This window comes from Equus przewalskii, chromosome 29, assembly GCF_037783145.1.
Source record: "Equus przewalskii isolate Varuska chromosome 29, EquPr2, whole genome shotgun sequence".
NCBI lineage: Eukaryota > Metazoa > Chordata > Mammalia > Perissodactyla > Equidae > Equus > Equus przewalskii.
The window spans coordinates 38,986,319-38,998,433 of record NC_091859.1 but is presented as its reverse complement, the minus strand read 5'-3'; the positions used below and the strand labels follow the sequence as shown (position 1 = coordinate 38,998,433).

Below are 12,115 nucleotides of genomic sequence, written 5' to 3'. Positions count from 1 at the left end.
GCAGATTTGTCTATTTCTCCTTATAGCTCTCTGGTTTTGCCTCATGTATTTTGGTTCTCTGTTGTTAGATACATATGCATTAAGGACTGTTACATCTTCCTGGAGAATTAATTCTTTTATCAGTATATAATGACCCTCTTTCTCTGTGATAATTTTCTTTGCTCTGAAGTCAGCTTTGTTTTGGGTTTTTTTTGAGGAAGATTAGCCCTCAGCTAACATCTGCCACTAATCGTCCTCTTTCTGCTGAGGAAGACTGGCCCTGAGCTAACATCCGTGCCCATCTTCTTTTACTTTATATGTGGGACACCTGCCACAGCATGGCCTGACAAGTGGTGCTAGGTCCACACCCGGGATCCGAACCAGCAAACCCCAGGCAGCTGAAGCAGAACGTGTGAAATTTAACCACTGCACCACTGGGCTGGCCCCTCATTTTCTTTTGATTTCTGTTAATGAAGTATATCTTTCTCCAACCTTTTACTTTTTTTTCTTTTTAACAATTTGTGATAAAATCCACATTAAATTTACCATCTTAACCATTTTTAAGTGTACAGTTTAGTAGTGTTAGGTATATCCACATTGTTGTGCAACCAATCCCAAGAACTTTTTCTATCCCTTTCCTCTTAATCTGTGTCTTTATATTTAGAGTGGGTTTCTTATAGATAATATACAGTTGAGTCTTATTTTTTTAATCTACTCTGACAGTCTCTGTCTTTTGATTTGTGTATTTAGAGTCTTGGTATTTAAAATGATTATTGATATAGTTGGATCAATATCTACCATATTTTTTACTGTTTTCTATCCATTCTCCTCAAACTTTTTTTTCTTTTTGCCTTCTACTCTTTTTCTGCCTTCTCTTGTTTCAATTAAGCATTTTATGATTCCATTTTCTCTCCTCTCTTACAACATCAATGACATTATTTTTTCTAACTTTTTGTAGTGGCTGCCCTAAAGTTTGCAGTATGCATTTACAACTAATCCAAGTCCACTTTCAAATAGCATTACACCACTTCACAGATGGAGCAAGCACCTCATAACACAGTATTTCCAATTCCTCCCTTCTCTTATAACATTGCTGTCATTCACTTCATTTACCCATGAGCTATAATCACTGAATGCATTGTTGCTATTACTATTTTCAACAAATTATTATCTGTTAGATCAATTAAGAATAAGAAGAATAAAAGATTTTAGGGGCCGGCCCCATGGCCAAGTGGTTAAGTTCACGTGCTCCACTTTGGCAGCCCAGGGTTTCGCCGGTTTGGATCCTGGGCGTGGACATGGCACCACTCGTCAAGCCATGCTGAGGCGGCGTCCCACATGCCACAACTTGAAGGACCCACAACTAAAATATACAACTATGTACCAGGGGCTTTGGGGAGAAAAAGCCTTCATTTATTTCTCCACTAATACTCTTCCTTTCTTTACGTAGATCCAAGTTTCTGACGTATATCATTTTCCTTCTCCCTGAAGAGGGTTTTTTAACATTTCTTGCAAGGCAGCACTGTTGGTGACAAATTCCCTCGATTTCTGTTTATCTGAGGAAGTATTTCTTCATTTTTGAAGAATAACTTTGCTAGCACAGAATATTACATTGCTTTTTTTTCTTTTAATACTTTACATATTTTACTCCATTCTTTTCTTACTTGTATGGTTTCTGAAGAGAAGTCTGACGTAATTCTTATCCTTGCTCCTCCTCAAGTAAGAGGTTTTCCCCTCTGGCTTCTTTCAAGATTTTCTCTTTGTCTTTGATTTTTCTGCAGTTTCAATAGGATATGTCCAATTGTAGAGTTTTTGGTATTTATCCTGCTTAGTATTGTCTGAGATTCCTAGATCTGTGGTTTGGTATCTTTCATTAATTTTGGAAAATCCTCAGTCATTATTACTTCAGATATTTCTTCTGTTCCTTTCTATCTGTTTTCTCCTTCTGGTGGTCCCATTACGTGTATGCTACACATTTTGCAGTCGTCCCACAGTTCTTGGATATTCTGTTCCATACTTTTCATTCTTTTTTCTCTTTGCATTTCAGTTCTGGAGGTTACTATCATCATATGTTCAAGCTCACCGATTCTCTCCTTGGCCATGTGCAGTCTACTGATGACCCCATCAAAGGCATTCTTCATTTCTATTAGAATGTTTTTTTATTTCTAGCATTTCCTTTTGATTGTTTCTTAGAGTTTCCATCTCTCTGCTTACATTACCCATCTGTTCTTGTATGTTGTCCACTTTTTCCATTATAGCCCTTAGCATACTAACCAGTTGTTTTAAATTCACAGTCTAATTCCAACATCTTTGCCATGTCTAAGTCTGGTTCTGATGCTTGCTCTGTCCAAGCTATGTTTTTTGTATTTTATCATGCCTTGTTGTTTTATGCTGAAAGCCAGACATACTGCACTATGTGAAAGGAACTGAGGTAAATAGGCCTTTAGTGTGAGGCTTTATGTTTATCTGGCTTGGAGTTAGGCTGTGTTTACTGTTTGCTGTAGCTGTAGGCGTTAGGTTTAAATTTCCTCTGATGTCCTTATTTTATCTCCTCTTTTGTCTTTGTGTTTCCCTAGAGACTTCTTAAATAACATCCTGGATGTGCAGTTCCTTCCATTGTACTCCCCTGTTATTTTGCAGGAGCCCTCCTCACGTGGTATAAGGTGTTGGGAGAAGGGAAGCATTCTATAGTCGTATAATTAGGGGTCAGTCTTTTAGTTAACTTCTGCCCCGGGCTTTGACCTTCACAAGTGTTTCCCAGTTGTTGGATCCCCCACAACCCACACCTGGCCCCACTTAGTTGCGGCAGAAAGGCTAAAGGGCTGGACCCGGGTGTTTCCTTCCCGCATGTAAAAGGCTTCAGGGGGCTGGAGTTGGGTATTCCCCCTCCCCAGGTAAGTTAGGCTCTGGTTAAATAGTTTCTCTTAAGGACAGGCCATGTTAAGGAGAACAGAATGCTTTGGATGTATTTTTCAAAATAGCTACTATTCCATTCCCCCTGCCAGAAGCACAAAGAGATTTTTCTTCACTCTACTGTGGGGACCTGGTAGGGCTCCTGGAGGTAAAACTCACAAAGATGTTAGGGTCCTCCCTATGACTGGGCCCCCTGAAACTTTTTAACAAGCTTGTCTACACAGAGCCTCCACAAATTTCTCAATTACAGTTTAAGTTTTCCTACCCAGGTACTGGCTCCATCAGTGGGCTTCATTTCCTCAGCTTTTACTTTTGGTAAGTTATGATTCTTTGTATCTACCTGTCTCTCCAATTTTATAAGCAGCCATTTGCCCCATGAGTTCAATTCTCTGATGGATCTAAGAAGCGTAACTGATTTTCAATGTGTTCAGCTTTTTTCTTGTTGTGAGGATGGGAGTGTTGACTTCCAAGCCCCTGACACACTGGGCCAGAAAACCCTCATCTCTTTTTTAGGAATCAATCTATGAAGGGAGCATGAGGACTTGCAGGCAAGGAATATTTGGATGAGGGGTCTCCTTACTAAGGCTGGACCATATGCCCAGACCGAAGGCCTTCCTGGTTGGGGCATCAAAACAACACAGGCATCCCCTTTGCCAGAAAGCCTATAGGACCACCTTAAGCTGGTTAGAATTCCTCCTCTAAACCCTGTGCAGACCTCTATCATTGTACTTTTGTCAGGAATTAAGAGTGTCTCTCTCACTCTCTCTTACTGGTCATTGGGTAAAAGCCAGGTCTAACACCAGAATTGGGTCCAAGGGAGAAGCCTATGCTCGAGCAAAAATATTTCCAAAATAGTTCCCAAAGTGAAGAATGCTAAGGCACAAACTGGGGTCAGAGAACCAGGGAAAGTAAGATTCACAGTAGGCCAACAGGAGGAGGTCCAGACAACCTCCCCAGAGGGATGACAGAAAGGGTGGAGTATCTACCACCCACCTGCTGCCATCCTATATTTTAGGAGTGGGTGGGCTCCAGGACAAGGTGGACACTTGAAAAACATAATGAAATTGTCTCTCTCTGGAGCAGTCTGTGTACTCCTAGAGATCAGGGCATGTCAGATTCCTCAAAGCACAGGGCTGACACACAGTAACCTCAGTAAGTACTGAACAGATCCTTAGGAAGCCCAGAGCACAATACCGGGCAACACAAGAAGCAAGTGGTCAGCCCATAAGCTCTTATATCCATTTATTCTGGCCCTCCTCTCTATGGAGAGTCAGAGAACAGGTTTCCTTCATTTTTTATAAATATGTTGAAATTTAAATACATTTTTATTATCCTCAAATACTTATATAAAATATTCAGAGTACTTGACTTAGGCAAGTGCCCCATTAGGGGGATTCAGAGACTTCAGCACTCAGAAGATCCATCTCTCTTGGAACCAGACAATGAACAGCTGAAGCAGGACAAGTGCAGAGCCTAGCCAGGAAGCTGAAAGCCTGGGCACATCCAAGCTGCCCTACTGGGTGGCCCCAAGGGAGCAGCACCAGGCAAACGATATCACAGATGCCCTTGAAAACAGAGAGACTAATCCCATAGTAGATGTGTTTGACAGCAAGCAGACTTTAATCAAGAGTGTAAAACCAAGGTGACCCCAGCCTCTTCAGTTACATTAATTTCCCTTTTCTCCTCAGGACATAGGCAGGAAGGAAGCCTGTTTTCTAACAAGAATCCAGAAATCAGTCTCCATCCCCAAGCTGTTTTATGTAGACTGGTTCAGATGTCTCTCACTCTGGTTGGCTTGTGATCTGTGTTCAGGCATTTTCCTTCCTTGAGAACAGGAGTCCGTCTCACATGATTCGTCTGTCTTTTGAGGCACTGGGTATAAGGGAAGTCACCCTGGAATTAAGCTGCTGTTATACTAGCTGTTCGCTCTGCCTAGAACATTCTTCCCCAGATATCTGCACGGCTAGCTCCCTCACCTCCTTTATCCTTCAAATCTTTACTCAAATACTACTTCTCAACAAGGCTCTATTACAATCTGCGCCCTTGGCCAAGCCCCTAGCATCCCCAATCTCCCTTACTTTGCTCTATATTTTGTCACAGCTCTTATCAACTCCTCTGTCTTTGCTTTTTCTGTAGTTTGAATATGATATGCCTAGCTATATTGTAGAACTTATAATATGCACTGACTGCATCTTAGTATTACTAGAATGTAAGCTCCATAAGATCAGGAATTTTTGTCTGTTTTAGTCACTGACATCCCAAGCACACAGCCATGGCACATAAAAGGTACTCAACAGATGAGTGTGTGAATGAAAGGGAAACCTAGGGTCAGATCCCACCCTGTCACTTACTCCAGCTGTGTGCCTTAGGCACTTTGCTTCCCTCTCGGCCCCAGTTTCTTCATCTCTGAGACTGGGGTCTAAGCGCCCACCTCCTGGATGATGCATGTGAAGTGTCTGGCAGGGTGCTTGGCATGAGCAGACGGTTAATAAATGGCGGCCAATTGGCATGATTACTTCCCTCCTCGAACTCTTCACCTTCCATCTCTTATAAGTACCCTTTACTCAGGGGCATCACCAAGATAATTAATGTGGCAGAGCCTTCAGGTCTGGGGCTGTGCTGAGGGGGTGAGGGCATGAGGCTGTGTAAAGCTCAAAGACCTCAGAATTCTTTCTTTCCTGTGCCAGATGGACTTGCTCTAGAGGCACGGGCATCAGGCTCTCAGCAACCCCCAGCCCGCAGTTACACGGCAGCAGAGGATCTAGAACCAACCTTGGGTCCTCTGAGAAATCTGAGCCCCCCTTTGACCTACTAGGCCACATTTGCCACAGTTGATTTTCTAAGCCCTCTGACCGCCAGAGATCAAGCCTGCAATAAGGAAGGGACTCAGAGCTCACCAGGACCTCACAGATGTGTGGAGAAGATCAGGCACTACAAGCACAGGAAACTCCTCCTACTGCTTGGCACCTGTGGGATGAAAAAAGGATGCTAAGTAACGGGTTCCCCAGTCAGAGGTTAGGGCCCAGAGGGTTCATGTCCTGCCCCCACCACTCAATAGTTGTGGGTTCTTTGGTTTGCTAAGTTCTCCAAGCTTCAGTATGCTTACTGTAAAATGAAGATATTGACAGTGCCCACCTCAGGGGATTGCTATGGGGCTTAAGTGAGATATGCTTATGAAGTACCTTAGCACACTGGCTGGCACCCAACTAAATAATGATCATTAAGTCACTTTCAAAGGCCTTTAAATACCAGATGAGTCCTATCAGACCACCTTGCCGGCAGTGGCTTTGGCCAGTAGGAACCACATAAACTATGGCTGTGAGGTAGGAAGAGGGGAAACATTACCATGCCTTCAGGACTGTTCAACTCAACCAGCCAGAGAGGGGACAGCTTCCTCTAAAACCTCAAATTTTAATTTCTAATCCTCTTTAACAGTCTTCCAAATAAAACCGATTCTGCAAATTATAATCTTCAGCTGGTGGCCAGAACTCAGTGGTGTATGCATGTATCACAAATCAAGAAACAACTTATTCACGGCTTTATTCACTCAACAAATGGTTACTAGACACCCACTCTGTGCCATGCTTCTGCTGCTAGGCACCCTGCAATGGGATACAGCCTCTGATCTCAAGGAGCTCACAGGTAATAGGGGAGATGAGCACACAAACAATCCCGGTAGGACTAGCACAGTATTTCGGCAGAAACATGCTGAGACTACAATACAAGCTCAGCAGAAGGGCAAGGACCCTAGAAGGGGAGTTCGGAGAAAGATTCTCAGAAGAAAGCATTTCTGGGCTGTTTTGAAAGATGAGCAGAACACAGTGAGGAGGCAAAGGCCGCACCAGGGTCAGTGCCTGCATTACGTCTGCTCTGCAGGATCACACAGCCGGAGAGATCACTGAAAGGGCCAGACTGCACAGGGCCTTGAATACTAAGGAGCATAATGTGATCTACGTACACGTGAAAACCAAGAGTTTGGACTTTATCCTGAAGGCTGTGAGGAGCCACTGCACAATTTATAAGCAAGGTAGAACCTAGCATATTATTAATTTATTTCTTATTCATCTCTAAAAATAGAAACACGGTGTACACATGCACATAGTACAAAATTCAAAAGGTCCAAAAGGGTTTACAGTGAAAAAACTAAGTCTCCCTCCCAATCTTTCCCCTAGCCATGCAGCGACCCAACCCAGAGGCGACCCCTGCTGCCACTGTCCTGTACATCTCGCTAGAGACCCGTTAGATGACTCTCTTTGCAGAATGCAGAGAATGGCAACACAGTAAACACAGCTTCATGGCTTTTTTCATTTACCATCTTTGGAAGATTATTCCCTATTAGTACATTTTCAGATGCCACATTCTTTTTAACAACCCTGCAGTATTCCAGTGAGAGAGATTTAGATTGTTTTAGATTAGCATTGCACAAGGTACCTGCCCTCCAGCTGGCACCTTGAAAAGTAAGGGAGCTGCAGTTGGCACAGCCCTTTGCTCTCCCCTACTCCCCTTCCCTGGATGTGGGCAGGATACCTGGAGGTGATCACCACCTTGACCCTGAGGCAATAGGCTAGGGAGAGCAGGGATCACAGATTGGAAGGTAAAATGAGCTGAGCCCTGGATGATGTGGTTGAGTTGTTGCACCAAGCTGGTCAGCCTGCCTCCTGGAGTATCATTTGTGAGGAAAATTAGTCCCTATGTATTTAAAACAATGTAGTTGGTTTTACCTGTAACTGATGGCACTTCTAATTGAGAGAGAAGTTTCCTTCCCTCTTTCTTTTCCTTTTTTCATCCTGTTTTTCAGAGATTCCACCCAAAGTTAGGGAACCCAATGAGGAAAGCCAGGGGCCTAGTTGTATAACTTTATTAATCATATCTTTTACTTTTTGTACTGTGACACTTTGACTGGGACCTTGCTAACCCTGGAGGGACTGCCCCCCCAAGGTTAGCCAATTTATACAGGTGGTGAACAACTCGCCTGTGAGTGTACCTTTCAAATGCAACCAATCCAGGCCATTCCCCAACTACCTGTTTTATCAGGTTCCACCTGCTCTAATCACCCCAGGGCCAGGTACTAGACAACAAGGACGCCACTTATACCCCAGAGCTCGCTGAAATTATTCAAAGTGCCCAATCCTAAACCTGCTTACCCTGCCTCACACGTTCCTTGCCATGGGAACCACAAGAAAGGCTCTGGCCCAGTTTCCCGAATTCCTTCTGCCTTGTGACTGACCCTGGTGCTTCCCTGTGTGGCCCCCGTGGCATGGCATGTCCCTGCCATGGGATCAGTGAGCATAACAAACTATCTTTTCAATGGCAGTTGTCTCCTCATCTGTTCGCCCTATGATAACTGAATAATAACAAACTACGTTAGAACGATAACCAGAAATTCTTTTCTCTGGATCTTCCAGAAGAGTGGCAGAGTGAGGCAAACAAACTATTTGCCCTCTTGCCCTACAGATGTCAACAATAAGTTCTTAGAAGACAGGGACCATATTTTAAATAACTTTGCCTCCTCTCCACAGCATTAGGAATAATGCCTTGCACCGAATAATGGCCCAAAATGGTCTTCAGAGAACTCACAGTTCAGGTGAGAGACAGACATGTAAACCAGCAATGACAATGTACTCTGTAAATGCTCCAGTGGAGTAGTGCACAAAATAGAATGGGACAGAGGAAGAAATAACATCTGATTTTGGTTGGGAATTGAGGAAGCTTTCACAGAGGGTTTGCAGTGAGATTCAACAGATGAATAGGACTTTGCCAGGGACCAAAAGGCAGCAAAGTATTGGGGTAGAGAGAGGGATGGGTAGAAAACATTCTAGGCACAGACATGGTGAAAGAGGAGAGCAAGGCACGTTCTGGTAACTCCTCTCTAAACCCAGGAGACAACTGTTGCCTCTCCCTGAGGCCAAGGAGGAAACCATCCTTTCTTTTTTTCATGAAATCAAAAATCTAGCCCCAGTGGCTTTGGCTAGGGCACTTAAAGATTTGTTGAATGACTATTTAGACCTTAAAAGCAATTTACCAACTGTGTTCAATATTAGTAGCTACTTATTAACACTCAGTTCAATTAATATTGTTTTATTATTTATGATAAATGCTAATTACCAAATATTACACAAATTTTTTTATACTTGCTACTAAGCATATATCTAGATTAATCAAACTGCTGGTCAAATCTACAGACCCTCTTCCTTGGACAGAATCCCTTCTTGATCCATTTAGGAAATTTCAAAAACAAGTTTATTCTCTAGCAGTCCATAGTTGAATGTGTCCCACCATCTCCCCTTTCCTGAAGACACTCCAGGTCAATGTTGGGGTGGATGCCACATGTTTTACTTCCTACCCAGTGGCTAGGTAACCTGTGCAGCAGAATAATTTTTTGCAGTATTAATTTGGATCTGTTCTTTACATTCCATACATACTCACACATACATGATTTCAGGGAAACCTCCAGGCAGTGGGCAAGGAAAGCCAAGTCAACGTGAAGGGAAAGGCTGTTCCTTGTCTTTTGTGGAAACTCAATCCTGAGATTGGCATTAGGATGGATGCTCAAGAGGAAGAGGGGATGCAGACCAGCAGCTTGCTGGGAGGGCAGAATCTGGAAGGTTGGGGAAGGAAATGTGACTCTCTCAAGGAGGGGGCACTGCGGTCCTGCTCCCCAGGGTTTAGGAGTGACATGGTGTATGGGGCTGGATCTCTGACACCCAGCTCCCAGCCCTACCCAAGATTCTGGGGTCATAAGAAAACACCCAGGCTATCAGACTTGATGGGATTGCCAGGACTGGACAGTGGCTGTTTGAGAAGCAATCTGATGACTGGAAGGGTCTTCCCAGCATCTTGGTGCAACATAAGATTTGGTTACACCTGCATAAACTTGGGAGTTGGGGGGAACCCACCAACAAGCCAGATAGTAATGTGGGGTCTTGGTAACAGAATTAAATTTAAGGAAAAGAGAGACATGCAATATTTCTTGTAAATGTTAGTGACTCAATAACCCCCTCTTTCACATAATATCCACGAACATCCACCTGACTTCCCTGGGAAAGGCTGTCCTTGGGAACATAGGAGCATCTGGTTTCCTAACTGTTACAATGAGGATCAATGAATAACTCTAACCTGTTTTAATGAAATAATCCAAAATTCAAAAAAAGTTCTATATACAGAGAAGTTAATCACAATGTTGTTTGTAATAGCAAAAACCTGGAAACAACTCAAATATCTCAAAATAGGGATTGAGAAAATAGGTAATGGTGCAACCATATCAGAATATTATGTAGCTACTAAGAAATTCATCAAATCATACACATTAAATATATGCAGTTTTTAATCAATTATACCTCAGTAAAGCTGTCTAAAAAATTATGAAAATGTTTGTAAAATGTCAGGTGAAACACCGTATATATAGCACGTTCTCAATTACATACAAAATATGCACAGAAAAAATATATTGATTAAAACATCTTTTGGGTCTGGTAATATTGCAGACTAGAGCTCCTGAAACTTGTCCGCTGTATAACATCTAGAAATATTTTACATAATATTTTTTTTTTTAAAGATTGGCACCTGAGCTGACAACTGTTGCCAATCTTTTTTTTCCTGCTTTTTTCTCCCCAAATCCCCCACCACATAGTTGTATATTTTAGTTGTGGGTCCTTCTAGTTGTGGCATGTGGGACACTGCCTCAGCATGGCCTAATGATCAGTGCCATGTCTGCACCCAGGATCCGAACTAGCGAAACCCTGGCCCACCCAAGTGGAGCATGCGCACTTAACCCACTTGGCCACGAGACTGGCCCAACATAATATTTTTAAGGCCTCACTTTTAGGTAGCTTGATAAGCCTGCAAGAAAGGAAGGAAAGGTCAATGAAAGTAGGAACTTGGTCAGAGTGGAAGAAGAGTAAGCTCTTAAAATGCTGAAAACTTTGGAATAGTCTAGAATGGTGGTTCTCAGTAGGGATGGCATTGCCCCCCGGGGGCAAGTAGGGAATAGGTGGGGGGCATTTTGGGTTACCACAATTGGAGGCCACTATTGGCATTTAACGGATGAGGGGTCAAGAATGCTAGACATCCTGAAAGGCACAGGGTAGTTCCTCACAACAAAGAATCATCCTGTGAATCTCTGGCCACTGATGTAGGTGAAACACATGCTTATTATCATTTGAGCCTAGAGGCTAACCCCTGTTTTACATGATTTTAATATACACAGAACTTTTCAGGAATTTGGCCACTGTGTAAATCAAGGAAAACTAAACTGTTTTATTTGGAAATTCGTCAAGAATTGTTCATCATTTTGGAAAAAAGCATTGCCAATGGCAATGCCATCATGGTATTCAAGTCACTGATACAACATACAGCAGTTGGCATTTTTGGTGTTTACGTCCTAGTGTTTATGACCATGGCGCATCTACATAGAGTGGGGTTAGCGCCTGATTACTTCGTGACATCTTCTAGTACAGTGGAGTCTGAGCATTTATGCACTAAAATACTGAAAATTTCACTACAAACTGCCTTTCTATTATTCCTTCTTTATATCACATTTATGGTATTGTATTGATTTGGGTTGAAATGGTGCACAATCATGTGCAATTGTCTACAAATTCCATTCCAATGGAGTAAAGGAGACATTAAAAAATATTTGTTATAAAAGGGGGCATTAAGTCTGATGGACTGAAAATCACTGTGGTACATACTCCCCACAAATTGCTCTTCTCATTTAACAATAAGACTTAGAAATTTTTGCATATGTAGCATGGATGTACCATAGTTTATTTAAATATTTACTCTTAATGAATATACAGGTTATTTCTAATTTTGTGTTGTTAGAAACAATGAATGTAATGAAATCTTCCCATATACATCTTTGTGCACATGTGCACATCTATCAGGGATAGATATTAAGAAGTGAAACTGCTAAATCAAGAGTAGATATATTTTAACTTTTAAAAGATACCATCAGATTTCTTTCTAAAAAGGCATACCAACTTACACTCCCATCAATAGTGTATAAAAATGACCCTTTCCCCACATCATTCCCAACACTTGAGTTTTTCAGTCTTTTAGTATTTGTAAATCTTTGGAGATAAAAACTGTTTTTCAATTCAAGTTGCATTTCCCTAACAGTAGTCAAGTTGAATGAACATCTTTTCAAATGTTTCTTGGCCACTCTTTTGCCTTGATTAATTGAAATTCATATCTTCTGTCCATTTTTTTCTTTGGGGCTTAT

At 42.2% G+C, this 12,115-nt stretch overlaps 1 protein-coding gene across 2 annotated transcripts in view; it reads right to left on the bottom strand.

Annotated features, from left to right (window-relative positions):
- Positions 1-4,489: 4,489 nt before the first annotated feature.
- WBP2NL (WBP2 N-terminal like) overlaps positions 4,490-12,115 on the bottom strand; it is a 42,545-nt gene continuing 34,919 nt past the window's right edge. Inside the window, exons 7-8 of one of the 2 annotated variants that reach the window (XM_070599661.1) lie at positions 5,790-5,859; positions 4,490-4,785 (exon numbers count right to left, since the gene is read on the bottom strand). The gene's annotated coding sequence lies outside the window, so the exon portion shown is untranslated. The remainder of the gene's footprint in view (positions 4,786-5,789; positions 5,860-12,115) is intronic. The other variant, XM_070599660.1, reaches the window with a different exon arrangement.